Source organism: Ornithorhynchus anatinus, chromosome 7 (genome assembly GCF_004115215.2).
Source record: "Ornithorhynchus anatinus isolate Pmale09 chromosome 7, mOrnAna1.pri.v4, whole genome shotgun sequence".
NCBI classification, from domain to species: Eukaryota; Metazoa; Chordata; class Mammalia; order Monotremata; family Ornithorhynchidae; genus Ornithorhynchus; species Ornithorhynchus anatinus.
This window is the reverse complement of record NC_041734.1, coordinates 42,457,655-42,472,900: the sequence shown is the minus strand read 5'-3', so window position 1 is coordinate 42,472,900 and position 15,246 is coordinate 42,457,655.

The window sequence follows — 15,246 nt, the reverse complement described above, 5'->3', positions numbered from 1 at the left end:
AGGAAAAAAAGATTTGAAAATAATAGCTGAATGCCAATTATCTGAATTACTTGGGTCTGAGGCTAATTCAGCTAATTGAACAAGATAATACAGCTTCCCCCCCTCTTGACTGTAAGCTCATTGGAGGCAGGGAATGTTCCTGTTTATTCTTACACTGTACTCTCCCAATCGCTTAGTACAGTGCTCTGCACTAAGTGCTAAATAAATACGGTCGCTGACTATTACAGAGGGCTGTTCCTCCTGTTCAGAACAGGAGGTCACACAGCGACATTGTTCTTGTGTGTTCTGTATTTCCCGTTCAAGACTTTCCCAGTGACTTTTACTGAGAGAACCACGGACGACCCAAAACACAGCTCATTTTGTTTAGCAGTGCACACCCAAGTTAGTTCAGATATCTGTTGATCTTTTTGCTGATCTGAATGGAGGCTAATTTGTAACAGGTCAGTCAAGGTCAGAGGCTAATTTATCTTAGCTGAGTCAAGAGCCAGATGCATTTCACCAACTCCTCCTTTACCATGACCATATTCATGACTGCCAAGTCTATTCCAACAATTCGACGTCTTCCAGTTCTAGTGTCCCTAAACCAAGCTGGCACATAATTTGGCTGTTTTGTAATATGGACTTTTAACTTTTTAGCACCGAGTGAGGGAAATGAACTCACTCTGTCGGATCGGAAAGAATACGCTTAACGGGCTCGAGAACAGAATCCAGTGACCCTTGCCTTCCTCTCCCCCGCACCACAGAAAAAAAGGACAGATGCTAATTTGCATAATCATTAAGCCTCAGTTTCCCATCCAAGGCATCACTGGGATCAGCTAGAGGGATTGTGAGCTGTAGAGCCTATACTGTGCCTTTCCTTAGAAGTTCACTGCACCTCACTGAGCTGCATGGAGAAGACATTTCAGATGAATAGATCAGGAATGGCTGCCCGGCTGGTGGACGCGTTGTCACTTAGTGATCCCCCACCCTTCCACCCTCCCATCCCCTACCTCTGAAGACCCTTCTGAGATGTGTTGTGCTCAGGTGGATGAGTGTCTGATAATAACAATAATTATTATTATTGCACTTGTTAAATTCTTATATAGAACAAGCACTGGGGTAGATACAAGTTAATCAGGTTGGACACTTTCCCTTTCCCACACGAGGCTCACACTCTTAATCACCATTTTTACAGATGATGTAGCTAAGGACTAGACAAGTTAAATGACTTGCCCAGGGTCACACAGCAGACATACGGCAGAGTCAGGATGAGAACTCAGGTCCTTCTGACTCCCAGGTCCGTGTTTTATCCACTAAGCCATGCTCAAATATCGCCTTTGCGATTGGACCGGACCAATGGGCCATGGTGGGCTGAGGTGTTGGGGGACAATATCTTGAGTCAGTGATCATGGAGGCCTGTTGTGTCTGTCCCTGAGCAACTCCTTACCCTCAAGGTGCTTTCACTTTAAAAACAACCAACATATCTCTCACAGATTATAATGAAAATATTATCTCGTTCAATCAATCGTATTTATTGAACACTTATTGTGTTCAGAGCGCTATATACACCACTTGGAAGAGTACAGTGATATAGCAGACACATTCCTTGCCTGCAGTGAGCTTACAGTCTAGAGAGCAAGACAGATATTAATATAAATAATGGATATTAATTCAATCGCATTTATTGAGCACTTACAGTGTGCAGACCACTCTACTAAGTGCTTGGAAAGTACAATTCGGCAACAGATAGAAACAGTCCCTACCCAACAATGGGCTCACAATCTAGAATGGGGAGACGGACAACAGGCATCGATAGCATCATGGGCATCATATTTGCCTTGGGACTGAGGGAGGGCTAAATAAAGGGAGCAAATCAGGGTGACACAGAAGGGAGTGGGAGAAGAGGAAATGAGGGCCTAGTCGGGGAAGGCCTATTACAGATGTGCCTTCAATATAGCTCATTTTGTTCAGAAGTGCACACCCAAGTTAGTTCAGATATCTGTTTATCTTTTTTTTCGCTGATCTGAAAGGAGGCTAATTTGTAACCGGTCAGTCAGGGTGAATTTCCCAGTCAGAGGCAAACTTACCTTAGCAGAGACAAGAGTCAAATGAATTTCTCAAACTCCTGCTTTACCATCATCTGTGATTGTTGTGGACCGGGAGAGTATCTACCTACTCTACTGTATCGTACTCTCCCGAGCCCTTCGTACAGTGCTCTCAACAGTCAGCACTCAGTAAATACCACTAACGATGACAAAATACCGGTGGTACCCCATGTCAACAAAGCGGTGACTTGGAGAAGTGGATCACACGGGCTGCACTGTGCCCTGAAGGGAACTGAATTGAACTGGAGATTGGAGGACGCGAACGGATGGAGGGAAATGTTTCTCTTTAATGGAATGGATGGTGTGTAGGGAGACAGAGAAAACAAATTGGCATTTTAGTGAATCCTCTTCCCCACCCCGGAGAGGAAGGGATTGTATTTACAGATTACAGCATGATTCAGATGTAAGACCACGCTTCCTTATTCAGCTCTTACAGAGAGAATGCACAGTCACCTGCTAGCGATAAGTGAGAAGCAGTGTAGCCCGGACGAAAGAACGTAGGCTGGACGTCTAATCCTGGCCCTGCCATTTGTCTACTTCTCTTGGCCACATCACTTCACTTCTCTGTGCCTCAGTTGCCTCACCTGTAATATGGGGACTAACACTGTGAGCCCTATGTGGGACAGAATCTACCCCATGCTTAGAACAGTACCTGGCACATAGGGTTTAAAATATGTCATTTTTTTTCTTATAAAGACAGCAACATGCCCCTGAGACACAATCCTTGATCTATTAAACTCCTACCATCAGTCAGCTGGGACCGAAAAGATGATGCAGTTATTTTTAGTAAGACTTGATGGTGAACTACTTATACTGAAAATAATAATAATAATTATGGTATTTAAGCACTATGGGCCAGGCACTGTACTAAGCACTGGGGTGGTTACAAGCAAATCGGGTTGGACACAGTCCTTGGCACACATGGAGCTCACAATCTCAATCCCCATTTTCCAGATGAGGTGACTGAGGCACAGAGAATTGAAGTCACTTGTGCTTCAGACAAGGGCCAGAGCCAGGAGTAGAACCCATGACCTTCTGACTCCCAGGCCCGGATTCTATCCACTACGCCATGCTGCTTCCCAAAGGCAAGAGAAATATTTCCTTTGGGGACTTAATGCTGCTGTGTTAGCTGTTGGTAGGGACAAAATGACCCTGAGCTTGCGAAATTACCCAGACTGTAAACTGAAAATTATCAAATGATAGATGACTGAATATGGGCAGCATTTTTTGCCCCACTACTGCAAACGTTTGGAATTGGCATTTGGTGTTCTTGGTTCTGGTGCCAATTCGCCCTATGACTTTACTCAAATCATTGACCTAGTTTATGTGCAATTCTCATGGGCTTAACCTTAGCTCGTGAATAAGGTTTGAGGAGGGTGGAGGAGCAGTCCAAAGGCCTACATTTAAAGCTGTCGGGCTGACCCTCTCTAAGGGCGTGTGAGGGAGCTAATCAGAGTGCCCACAATCCTTTGAAAAACTTGGCTATAGAGGGTTTCCTGGGTGAGTGAATTATTTACGAGGAAATAAACAATTTAGGTCCTAAAAGGACACTTAATTTTCCAAGAAAGTGCCAGTTAGAACTCCTCGGAAACTGCCAGTCGGTACCAAAGATTTGGGGTACTTATACTCTTGATAGAACCACAGTTTGATTTAGATCAAGAATATTGTATCACTTTTGGTTTTTGATTCTATTTGGTGTGATCTACCTCTGTGACTTGAACAGCCTAATGCCTTTCAGATCTTTTAGGCCTCTCTTTCCCACTTCCTCTATGAATTCCAAGTTCCAGAAGAAATTCTAATCCGAGGCAGAATTGTCATGTTAAACCTCTTGCAAGGATTTCCTCACAGGAAAAATCCGAATTTAGCAAGTTTTAACTGTCATTTTTCCTTGTTATGAAAGAGCTTCCCCACAAATATGTCCCGTGAAAATGAGACTACTAAGAGGAACTTGTGGTGACCATTATTAGACACAATAACAAGTGTTAACAAAATACATGGTAGACTAAATAATAACAGTGGTGATAACTCTTTGTACTGAGTCAAGCTCTTGAGAGGAATGGGAAGAAGACACAGAAAGGCTGTCTAGACATTGTTCAATTAGGGTTATCTCTAGGAGGGTTATAATGATTTTGTTCATGATTATATATATGTATAATAGCTGAATGTTGTTTCTCTTAAGGCGAGCCCCGTCTGCTGTCTCTCCCCTACTTATTCCTCGGTTCTAATCCCAGGTCCACCCCTTGTCGGCCATGTGACCTTGGCAAGTCACTTAAATTCCCTGTGTCTGTTACCTCATCTGTGAAATGGGGAGTAAGACTGTGATCCCTAAACGCAACAGGGACTGTGTCCATACTAATGCTTAACAAATACCATAAAAAAAGCAACAACCAGAAAGCCCAATGTATGGTATGTGCTAAACGTTGTTACAGCTAGTGAAAAATACAAGATAATTCCCTTACTTTAGCTAAAGGATGCTCAGCCTGAAAGGGTGGTCAGGAGGACAAGCACACTGGGAAAGAAATAAATGGACCAATTCTGCAAGAATTGGAAGAAGAAAGCAGCAGGGTTACATTTCTGCTACGAGGCAGTCATTCTCAGGCTCCTCAATGGTCTGTGCAGTCCTGCCCCTGGTTTACCCAGCTACTTGGTCTTCATTCTAATTGTAGGGAAAGAAGACTTCCATCTGCCCTGTTCAAGCATGACTAAATCTCCCCACCCCTCCACTGATGGAGAGGGAGGTACAGTGGTCCCGGGGGTCACCCCACAGACCCCGGGCCTCTGACGGGTGGAATTATAGGCCGGTTGAGCGTGGCCCGTTTATTCTTGCACTGCTGCCGTGGATAGGAGTCCTATCTAGTGCTGGTCTGTGCTCCTGGGAGACCCCAGTAATACTTGATGATTTAGTCTAGGAACAAGAAGAAAAATAGTTTAAATCAGCCATGTAATAAACACTATCAAACCAAATACCAACCTAAAATTGTCAGCTAACTCTCAGTTGTAGACATTCCAGTCAGATACAAAAGTTTTTAGCTACCGGTTGCTATGTCATGAGCCTAACCTTAACCTTGGCCCTAATAAGACTTTTTGACTACCACGGTTAATAATGGGTTGGCATTGATTTCTTTTCTTTTTTTTTTTTTGAATGAAATTTTTTATGGTATTTTTTAAGTGCTTACTATGCATCAAGCACCGGTCTAAGGGCCAGGGTAGATACAAGTTAATCAGGTTGGACACTGACCCTGTCCTCCATGGGCCTCATGGGCCAAGTAGGAGGGAGACCAGGTAGTGGATCCTCCTTTTGCAGTTGAGGAAGCTGAGGCACAGAGAAGATGTTACTAGATGTCACACTGCAGGTAAATAGTGGAAGTGGGATTAGAATCCAGGTTCTCTGGCTCCCAGGCCTGTGCTTTATCCACTCAGTCGCGTTTCTTCTCAAATGCCATTTGGAATTGGTCATTGACTTCATGGGGTTGACTTTAGGCAATCTGATCTTCCCGCAATTGGAATCATCTACAGCTAAGCTCCCCCTCTAGACTGTAAACTCACTGTGGACAGGGAATGTGTTATATTGTTGTATTCTTAGCACATTGCTCTTTTCACAGTAAGCACTCGATAAACACAACAGAATGAGGGAAACAGCTTCCTTCAGGGGCACTCCAAGAGCTAGGGTAGGGTGATGGTAGGGTGATCCATCTCAACTAAACTTTCAAACCCCAAGGATGTGGAATAATCGGGTGAAGTGAGACAACTAGCTATACAGGTTTATCTGGGGCCACAACATTCAACTTCTGGGAAACACCCACTTAATAGCTGTATTTGTCAAGCGCTTACTATGTGCCAAGCACTGGAGTGGATACAAAATAATCCAACTGGACATAGTTTCTGTCCCACATGGAGCTCACAGTGTAAGCAGAAGGGAGAACAGGTATTGAATCGCCATTTTATGGATGAAGAAAAAGAGGCACAAGTGACTTTCATTCAATCATTTATTGAGCGCTTACTGTGTGCAGAGCACTGGATTAAGCGCCTGGGAGAAAACAGTACAAAAAAGGACACATTCCCTGCTCACAACGACCTTACAGTCTAGAGGATGCACTTACATTGCAAAGGTTGTAGAGGACATATTAGAACCCAGGTCCCTGATTTCCAGGCCCGTGCTCTTTGCATTTGGCCACTGTTTTCCGATAGCTTGGGCACAGGTAGCACAGAAGTGCTACTTGCCATGATTTTGTATAACAGGAACGTTGCTTTTTTGGGACTTTCTCTGTTAACTTGTCTTTAGTTCCCTAGAGAGAATTACCCAAGTTTATGTAAAGTTGCACATTCTCCCAGTGCGGCCCGACCCGAGTTCAGCACCACTGAAGACAGTTGCAGGGTCAGCTGCTCCGTCAGGACATTATAGGCCTTCCTGCCGGGACCTGACCCACAGTAGCCAGGGACTACCTGTAGCCTCGTGGAAAGGATTTAATTCCTCTCTCTATCAGACCCCATACAAGGTCCTCTTCCCCTCATGAGAGTTTTTACAAACTGAAATCTCTTTTGAATATTGCCCTTTTTCAGTAACTAGAAAAAAATGACCATCAGAACACGAAACCACACTGATAATGGAATTGTAGGCATTGATTGCTATTTTGAGAAATTGTAAATGATAAGCAGGGAGAGGGAACTTGTCTGCAAGAGAATTTCTGTTCAATTGTATATCCACGTGATTGACATGTTTGTGCAGTGTGATAATACTGATACATTCTTATATCTTCAGGATCAAAAATCAATCACACTGGTATTTATTTAGCATTTATTTATTTGGTATTTATCAGAGCACTATACTAAGTGCTTGGGAGGATACAATTCAACTGATTTGGTAGACACCCACCCTACTTACAAAGAGCTACTCTGTTATTAAACAGCAGAATTTATTTAGCAGAATGTCTATTTAGCAGAATATCTCCAAAAATTCTAATAGATGTATATATTTTCACCTCATATTTTGGATAGGATACTCGGGGAACTGGTGACCTAACACCAATGGCCAGTGAGAATGTAATATTTCGTTTGAATGAAATGATTGCGCTTATGCAGCATTAAAATCAGCCATTAAATTATATTCTGACTGTAAATGGATTCAGTATGGTAAAAAAAAAAAAAAGTTGCTCGTCGCAATGTGTTTCTTCCTCCGCCTGCCTACTTTACCATGCTCTCTAGGTCCCAGTGGGAACACAACTGGGAAATGCAAGAGAGTTAGGTTGGCACTTCACAATCAGGGCTGAGGACCTGAAGTCACAGGTCTGAGCCTCCTTGGGAGATTCCATCCTATGAGTTTCTTTCCTAGTGTTAGAAGACATCGTTACTGATGGTGAATAGCTCCCTGGGACATTACTGACAGCATCCCCATCCCCCCTTTTTTGGTATTTGTTTAGCCACTGGGGTAGATCCAAGCTAATCAGGTGGGACGCCATCCCTGTGGAAAGAGCCCGGGCTTAGGAGTATGTGACTGTGGGTCCTGGCTCTGCCACTTATCAGCTGTGTGACCCTGGACAAGTCACTTAACTTCTCCGTGCCTCAGTTACTTCACCTGTAAAATGGGGATTAAGACTGTGACCCCACAAGGGACAACCTGATTATCTTGTATCTATCTCCCCCAGAGCTTAGAATAGTGCTTGGCACATAGTAAGCGCTTAACAAATACCATCATCATCATCACCCCACATGGGGCATACAGTCTCAAACCCCATTTTCGGATGAGGTAACTGAGACACAGAGGAGTAAAGTGACTTGCCCAGGGTCACACAACAAACACGTGGAGGAGCTGGAATTATAACCCAGGCCTTTGTGGAGAGGGGATGTGTTTGTTTACTGTCGAACTGTACACTCCCCAGCACTTAGTACAGCGTTCTGCACACAGTATGCACTCAATAAATATGACTGAGTGACTGACATCTGACTCCCAGGCCCATGCTCTATCCGCTGCTTCCCTCTTCTTGATATCAATCAAAATGACAGATTGTAGGTATTGATTGATATTTTGTTAAATTGCAAATGATTAGGGGGAGGGGGAAACTTTCTTATCTGGGTGAGAATTTATGTTCAAATTGTGTATTTGTGTGGTTGACATGATTGTGCAGTGTGCTAATTTTTTCTCCTGATACATTATTTCTTCAGAATCAAAAATCAGTCAGTCATTGATATTTATTTAGGATTTATTTATTTGGTATTTATTTGCCAGAGCACTGTGCTAAGTGCCTGGGAGGGTACAATGCAACTTTTTTTTTTACATGCTGAATTCATTTACAGGTAGAATCTAATTGAATACCTATATATGATAATAATAATGTTGGTATTTAAGTGCTTACTATGTGCCAAGCACTGTTCCAAGCTCTGGGGTAGATGCAAGGTAATCAGGATGTCCCACGTGGGGCTCAAAGTCATAATCTCCATTTTATGGATGAGGGAACTGGGGCACAGAGAAGTTAAGTGACTTGCCCAAAGTCACACAGCAGGCAAGTGGCGGAGCCGGGATTAGAGGCCATGACCTCTGACTCCCCAGCCCGTGCTCTTTCCACTGAGCCATGTTGCTTCCCCCATAAGCCTAGCCTTATTCCTACCCTAAGATCTTGCTGGAATGAACCCCACCAGCGGTTCCTCCCCTTTTAGAACAGGGGTGACCCTTAAAAGGGCAGGAATGCCACTCTGCCATGAAAGAGGGAAGGTAATAATAATAATAATAATGTTGGCATTTGTTAATCGCTTACTAAGTGCAAAGCACTGTTCTAAGCACTGGGGTGGGGGTACAAGGTGATCAGGTTGTCCCACATGGGGCTCATAGGTTTTTTTAACCCCATTTTACAGATGAGGTAAGTGAGGCCCAGACAAGTTAAGTGACTTGCCCATCGTCACACAGCTGATAAGTGGTGGAGCTGGGATTAGAACTCATGACCTCTGACTCCCAAGCCCAGGCTCTTTAAAGCCATGCTGCTTCTCAATATAATACTGCAGAAGCACAGTCATTTCATTCAAACATTTCATCTCACTCAGTTCAAACACAAACATTTCATTTCATTCATTTCAGTTTTTTCTAGTCCCAAGATCTTTCCTCTCACCATACTGCCTTCCCAGTAGTATTTATTTTTCAGAACTTACTGTGTGCGGAGCCCCGTACCGGAGCGATAGGAGAGAATACGCAGGTGGGACTTAGAGATGATCCTTATCCCTCAAGAGCATAAGTGGGGAGAAGGAACTCCAAACAAACACTCGGGAATGATGAAACATTGACCCCAAGCAGGAAAACATGAAAATAAAATGAGTGCTGTGGCTAGAGGAGGCGAATTTCGGATTCCTCAGGACTCAGAGTTCAGGACACGTCCGTAGCCACAGCAGCCCCTACGACAGCCACCAGGCTGAAGGGATCCTAAAACTCTGTAAGATCCTTGGGACAGTCAGGAGGCCCACAGAAGGCCATCCTGTCATCTAGGAGAAGCAGAGTGGTCTAGTGGATAGAGCTAGGACCCGGGAGCAAGAAGGATTTAGGTTCCAATCCCGGCCTCACCACTTGTCTGCTCTGAGAACTTGGACAAGTCACTTCACTTCTCTGTGCCTCTGTTACCTCATCTGTAAAATGGGGATGAAGACCGTGAGCCCCGTGTGTGACGTAGGCTCTATCCAATCTGATTAGCTTGCGTCTGCTCCAGCGCTTAGTACAGTGCTTGGCGTATAGTAAGAGCTTAACAAATACCCTAAAAAAACCCTCTAAAATTCACGTGCGGAGGGCTGAATAATAATAATGATGAGGCCTTTGTTAAGCGCTTACTATGGGCAAAACACTGTTCTAAGCACTGGGGAGGATACAAGGTCAGGTTGTCCCACGTGGGGCTCACAGTCTTCATCCCCATTTTACAGTTGAGGGAGCTGAGGCACAGAGAAGTGAAGTGACTTGCCCAAGGTCACACAGCTGACAAGCCGCGGAGCTGGGATGTGAACCCATGACCTCAGTCCCCAGCCCGTGCTCTTTCCACTGAGCCACGCGGCTGAACCCACCAAGGGAAAAGGGAGGGTTTGGGACCTTCTTAGGTTTCAGTCAATATGGTATTTATTGAGCACTTTATGTGTGCAGAGCATTGTTCTAAGTGCTTGGGGGAGCACAACGAAGTTCCCTGACATGTTCCCTGTCCACATGGAGACTGAAGACATAGGGGAGATTATTCAGCTCCAAGACGAGGGGCAAAGAAATAGTTGTAGCAACTCAAACATATCTTTAGCCTCCTAGATAACTGGCAGTGTGGTCTACTGGAAAGAGCGTGGGCCTGGGAATCAGAGGACCTGGCTTCTAATCTTGGCTCTGCCTCTTGTCTGCTGTATGACCTTGGACAGGTCACAACTTCTCTGTGCCTCAGTTACTTCATCTGTAAAATGAGGGCGAAGACCGTGTCCCACCAAACTAGCTTGCGTCGACCCCAACGTGGAGTTTAGTTCCTGGCATATAGTAAGAGCAAATACCATTAAAAAAAAAAAACTAGTTATCTAAGCTCCTGGTTTAGTAATAATAATTAACAATTGTAGTTTTTGTTAAGCACGTACTATGTGCCAACTGTTCTAAGCGCTGGGGCAGGTACAGGGTTATCAGGGTTGTCCCACTTGGGGCTCACACTATTAATTCCTGTTTTACAGATGAGGTAACCGAGGCACAGAGAAGTTAAGTGACTTGCCCAAGGTCACACAGTGGACAAGTGGCGGAGCAGGGATTAGAACCCACATCCTCTGACTCCCAAATCCGTGTTCTTTCCCCTAAGCCATGCTGTTTCTCTCTTCACATAATTCAAGCAGAGAATGTATATTATTTCTGCACTTAATTTTGTCCTCACCAAGGACACTCCAATTAATATCCTGCTTGGAGCATTTTGTCTTTACATAATTTGACCATTAGTTTTCTTCCTAGTTCATTGTAACTTTCAGAGAAGCAGGTCAATATTACTATTCCCTTTTTTACAGGCCTTTCAGATAATAATAATGGTATTTGTTACATGCTTACTATGTGCAAAGCACTGTTCTGAGCGCTGGGGGGATACAAGGTGATCCGATTGTCCCAGGAGGGGCTCAAAGTTTCATCCCCATTTTACAGATGAGGTCACTGAGGCACAGAGAAGTGACTTGCCCAAAGTCACACAGCTGACAGGTGGCGGAGTTGGGATTAGAACCCATGACCTCCGACTCCCAAGCCCAGGCTTTACTGGGCTTTATTTATTGAGCGCTTTATTTACTTTATTTATTGAGCGCTTACTATGTGCAGAGCACTGTACTAAGCGCTTGGAATGAACAAGTCGGCAACAGATAGAGACAGTCCCTGCCGTTTGACGGGCTTACGGTCTAATCGGGGGAGACGGACAGACGAGAACGATGGCAATAAATAGAGGCCTCTGCCTAGGCACTGCGTCTTTCACAACTGGTCCTTCTTTTCGACGAATGGTGCTGTAAACCCACTGGAAAGGGAAGGTGTCGGTAGAACTGTTCTCTCCCAAACGCTTAGTACAGTGCTCAGAACACAGTAAGTCATCCTTTGGAGAGTGCAACAGAGTTGGTAGACACAATTCCTGCATGCAAGGAGTTTGGATTCTAGCGGGGAAGGCAAACATTAAAATAAATTACAGATAGGGGAAGCAACAGAGTATAAGGTTATGAAATGTATGGTACCCGCTTATACCCTGAGAATCGGATAGATAAACCCCCACCTACTCGATTCTCTCTTAGGGCAGAGGGGAAAAACAAGACTCATTTGTTTCATGAACGCCAACCTACAAGAATCATTCGGAAAAAAAATCTCCGAATGTATCACTGCAGCTCTTTTATTGAATGTTTATATTGAAAGCAGTGTATCCACTTTTCATAATTAGATATGTTCATTCTCGGTTAGTTCAGCCTCAAGACTGTATCGGCTTTCCCGTGCAGCCTACGATAACCTTCTGGAGTTCAAAATCAGTTGGCCATAAATAAGCCAGAGGTATTTTATTTCTGAGTCACTTGCAATTTTTCAAGTAATGCTTTTAGGAGAAAATTCTCTGCCCACTATGAAACTGTTGCCAACCGGGGCCCCAAGCACTAACAATCTGAAGATTTTTGCCCAGTTGAGACAAGGTCTGTATGTCATGGGCCATGTATGTTAATGCAGCTAAAATTCTCACAGGATGTCAGGTTTTCCATAGATGTCAAAGAAAGGTAGCCTTATTCTGGCTCCATTTCAGGAATTGCTGAAGTGAAGTAGTCTCAAAGATGGAACTCCAGTGAGGGGTGGGGGAAAGAGACGGCTCTTCCGGACTTTGGAAGATTGACAGGAGCCCTACATACCCCAGGGGGATTTCAGCCAAGAACCGTGTCCCATCGCCTGGCTGCGTTTAGGGCTCGAAGCATGCCACATGAAAGTAATTTCCCCATCCAAGCTCTGTGGGGTACAAACCCACTCCAGGAACGCCCCGATACACTCCGCTCTTTCAAGTCACGAGGCTGATGAGAGAAGGTCCGAGAGACAACATCCTGTCCTCGGGCCCGCTGGCAAATTATTCCATCATGGACTTGTCAAACTCTCTGCCTTTTTCCCCCCAAGAAAAACATTCCGTGTTCAATGAGTCACAGAAGCCCTGGATGACCCACAGTTGGTAAGGGTTGTTTGCATTACTAAAATTCTATGGTGAAAAGCATCAAATGGCAGGGAATTGCATGCAACCATCAATGGCGCGCGGACCTCTATCGGGATGCGGGAATTATATTCAGATCTTGGATTGAAAACGATCCACAGATTACTTCTTTGAACTAACCCGGCTTTTAAAATACAAGTCCTTGGGGAAAAAAGTCGGAACCGTCCTAGAAAACCGGAGAGCGGAAATAATCCTTCATCTCAGCATGGTTGTGTATGGCTTAAGGGTGCTCTCATTTCTCCATCGGATTTCATTTCCTCTGCTGAGGTTCTCTGATTATTTCTTAAATCAGGAAACACCAAAGAAATTCCCTCCAACTGACCTCTCTGAGGCTCTGTGAATTTTATAGAGCACTAAGTAAGCATTCGGGAATCTCTAAAACCCATTCACCGGTTGGAATTATTCACACTAGATTGTATCTTGGGTATTTTTTCCTTTCCGAGGAATTTAAATATGAAAATTGTCTTAGGTTGGCAAAGGAATTGTATCCCTGCCGGAGTTTTGGCACTGTCAAGAGCAGTAACACTGAAGCAGTAACACTGACGTGACCTTGCCTGTCAGTCACAAAGAGCCAGTGTCCTGCCTAGGTTCCTTCCACGGTTTTGTTGTTTCTTAGGCCACGAGGACATGCCCTGGCCCCTGAAGGATTATTGCTATGGAGTGGTTTTATTTTGAGCTTTGAAATTTGCAGATTTATCTTCTCTAATCTTTGTTCTTGTTCATGTTTACCTGATTCATCCCTCAGGCTTTCCCTCCAGCCCGTATAGACAGCCAAAGTTTTTTTCGGGTGTGTAAACTATTCACGGGGAATAAGTTAGCCCTGTTGGAAGCTTCCTTAACTCTTTCAAACCTCTAAGGTACTATTAATAATAGCAAGTCAATCTCCTAATCTAATTGGAATTAAGATCATCTCGGGTATTTGAGCAGAATGGTGTTTAGCTATCTCTGGTACCTTGCTGTGGGCTGGGAATGTCACCGTTTATTGTTGTACTTTCCCAAGCGTTTAGTTCAGTGCTCTGCACACAGTAAGCCCTCAATAAGTACAACTGAATGAATGAATTGCCCACTTGGTTGGGATGTGTGAGTTTTTTTAGAAGTTATTTTAGGAATTAATGTTAGTATTTGTTAAACGCTTACTATGTGCAGAGCACTGTTCTAAGCGCTGGGGTAGATACAGGGTGATCAGGTTGTCCCACGTGGGGCTCACAGTTTTAATCCCCATTTTACAGATGAGGTAACTGAGGCACAGAGAAGTTAGGAAGCCTTGGCTTAGTTTACCAACATACTATTGTAGCAGTGATGATGATGATGATGAGGGAGTCTCCTAATGGGAATGACGGATGAGCCCCCGTCTTGAGACTTTTAGGAAAAGGAACCGGTGCAGAGGAATTGATTATAGTAACAGTGGCTTGCCCAGCACCACTCACATTGTGTCATCTCTGCCAAATGGTTCTCCAGTAACTGGAAGAGGCTAGTGTGGCTATCAAAAATTCTGCATTTATGCCCTCGAATAGCTTCAGCACTAGCAGAATCTTCGTTCTGTACGTGCTATAGAGAACTGCATTCTGAGTAACCTTCCCCTAGGTCCTTTAAATTTGCTGTCCTGCCATCTTTAATTTCACTTCAATATCAAATACTTCATGCTGAGGGACAGTGTAAAGTTGGAGTGTGTGCCTTGTTCTCTCTCGAGGACCCAGTGCAGTGTTCTGCATGCAGAGGATGCTCACTTACTACTATGGAATGAACAACTGAATAATAATAATAATAATGGTGGTATTTGTTAAGCGTTTACTATGTGCCAAGCACTGTTCTAAGCTCTGGGGGGTTACAAGGTGATCAGGTTGTCCCACGTGGTGCTCACAATCTTCATCCCCATTTTACAGATGAGTCACTGAGGCCCAGAGAAGTTAAGCGACTTGCCCAAAGTCACACAGCTGACAAGTGGCAGATTGGAGATTAGAACCCGTGACCTCTGACTCCCAAGCCCGGGCTCTTTCCCCCGAGCCACGCTGCTTCTCTTCAAGATGAGCGCCCAGTAATAACGTTGGTATTTGTTAAGCGCTTACTATGTGCCGAGCACTGTTCTAAGCGCTGGGGTAGACACAAGGGAATCAGGTTGCCCCACGTGGGGCTCACAGTCTTAATCCCCATTTTACAGATGCGGTCACTGAGGCCCAGAGAAGTGAAGTGACTTGCCCACAGTCACACAGCTGACAAGTGGCAGAGCTGGGATTTGAACCCATGACCTCTGACTCCAAAGCCCGTGCCCTTTCCACTGAGCCACGCTGCTACTCTAAATCTAGCCATGTTGCATTCCTACTACTATTAATTCCCCCTACAATCCAGTGCTCACACTTCACTCCTTTAATGCCAACCTACTCACTGTACCTTGATCTCTTTTATCTCACCACTGACCCTTCGCTCATGTCCTGCCTCTGGCCTGGAACTCCCTCCCCCTCGCTTAGAACAGTGCTTGGTACTTA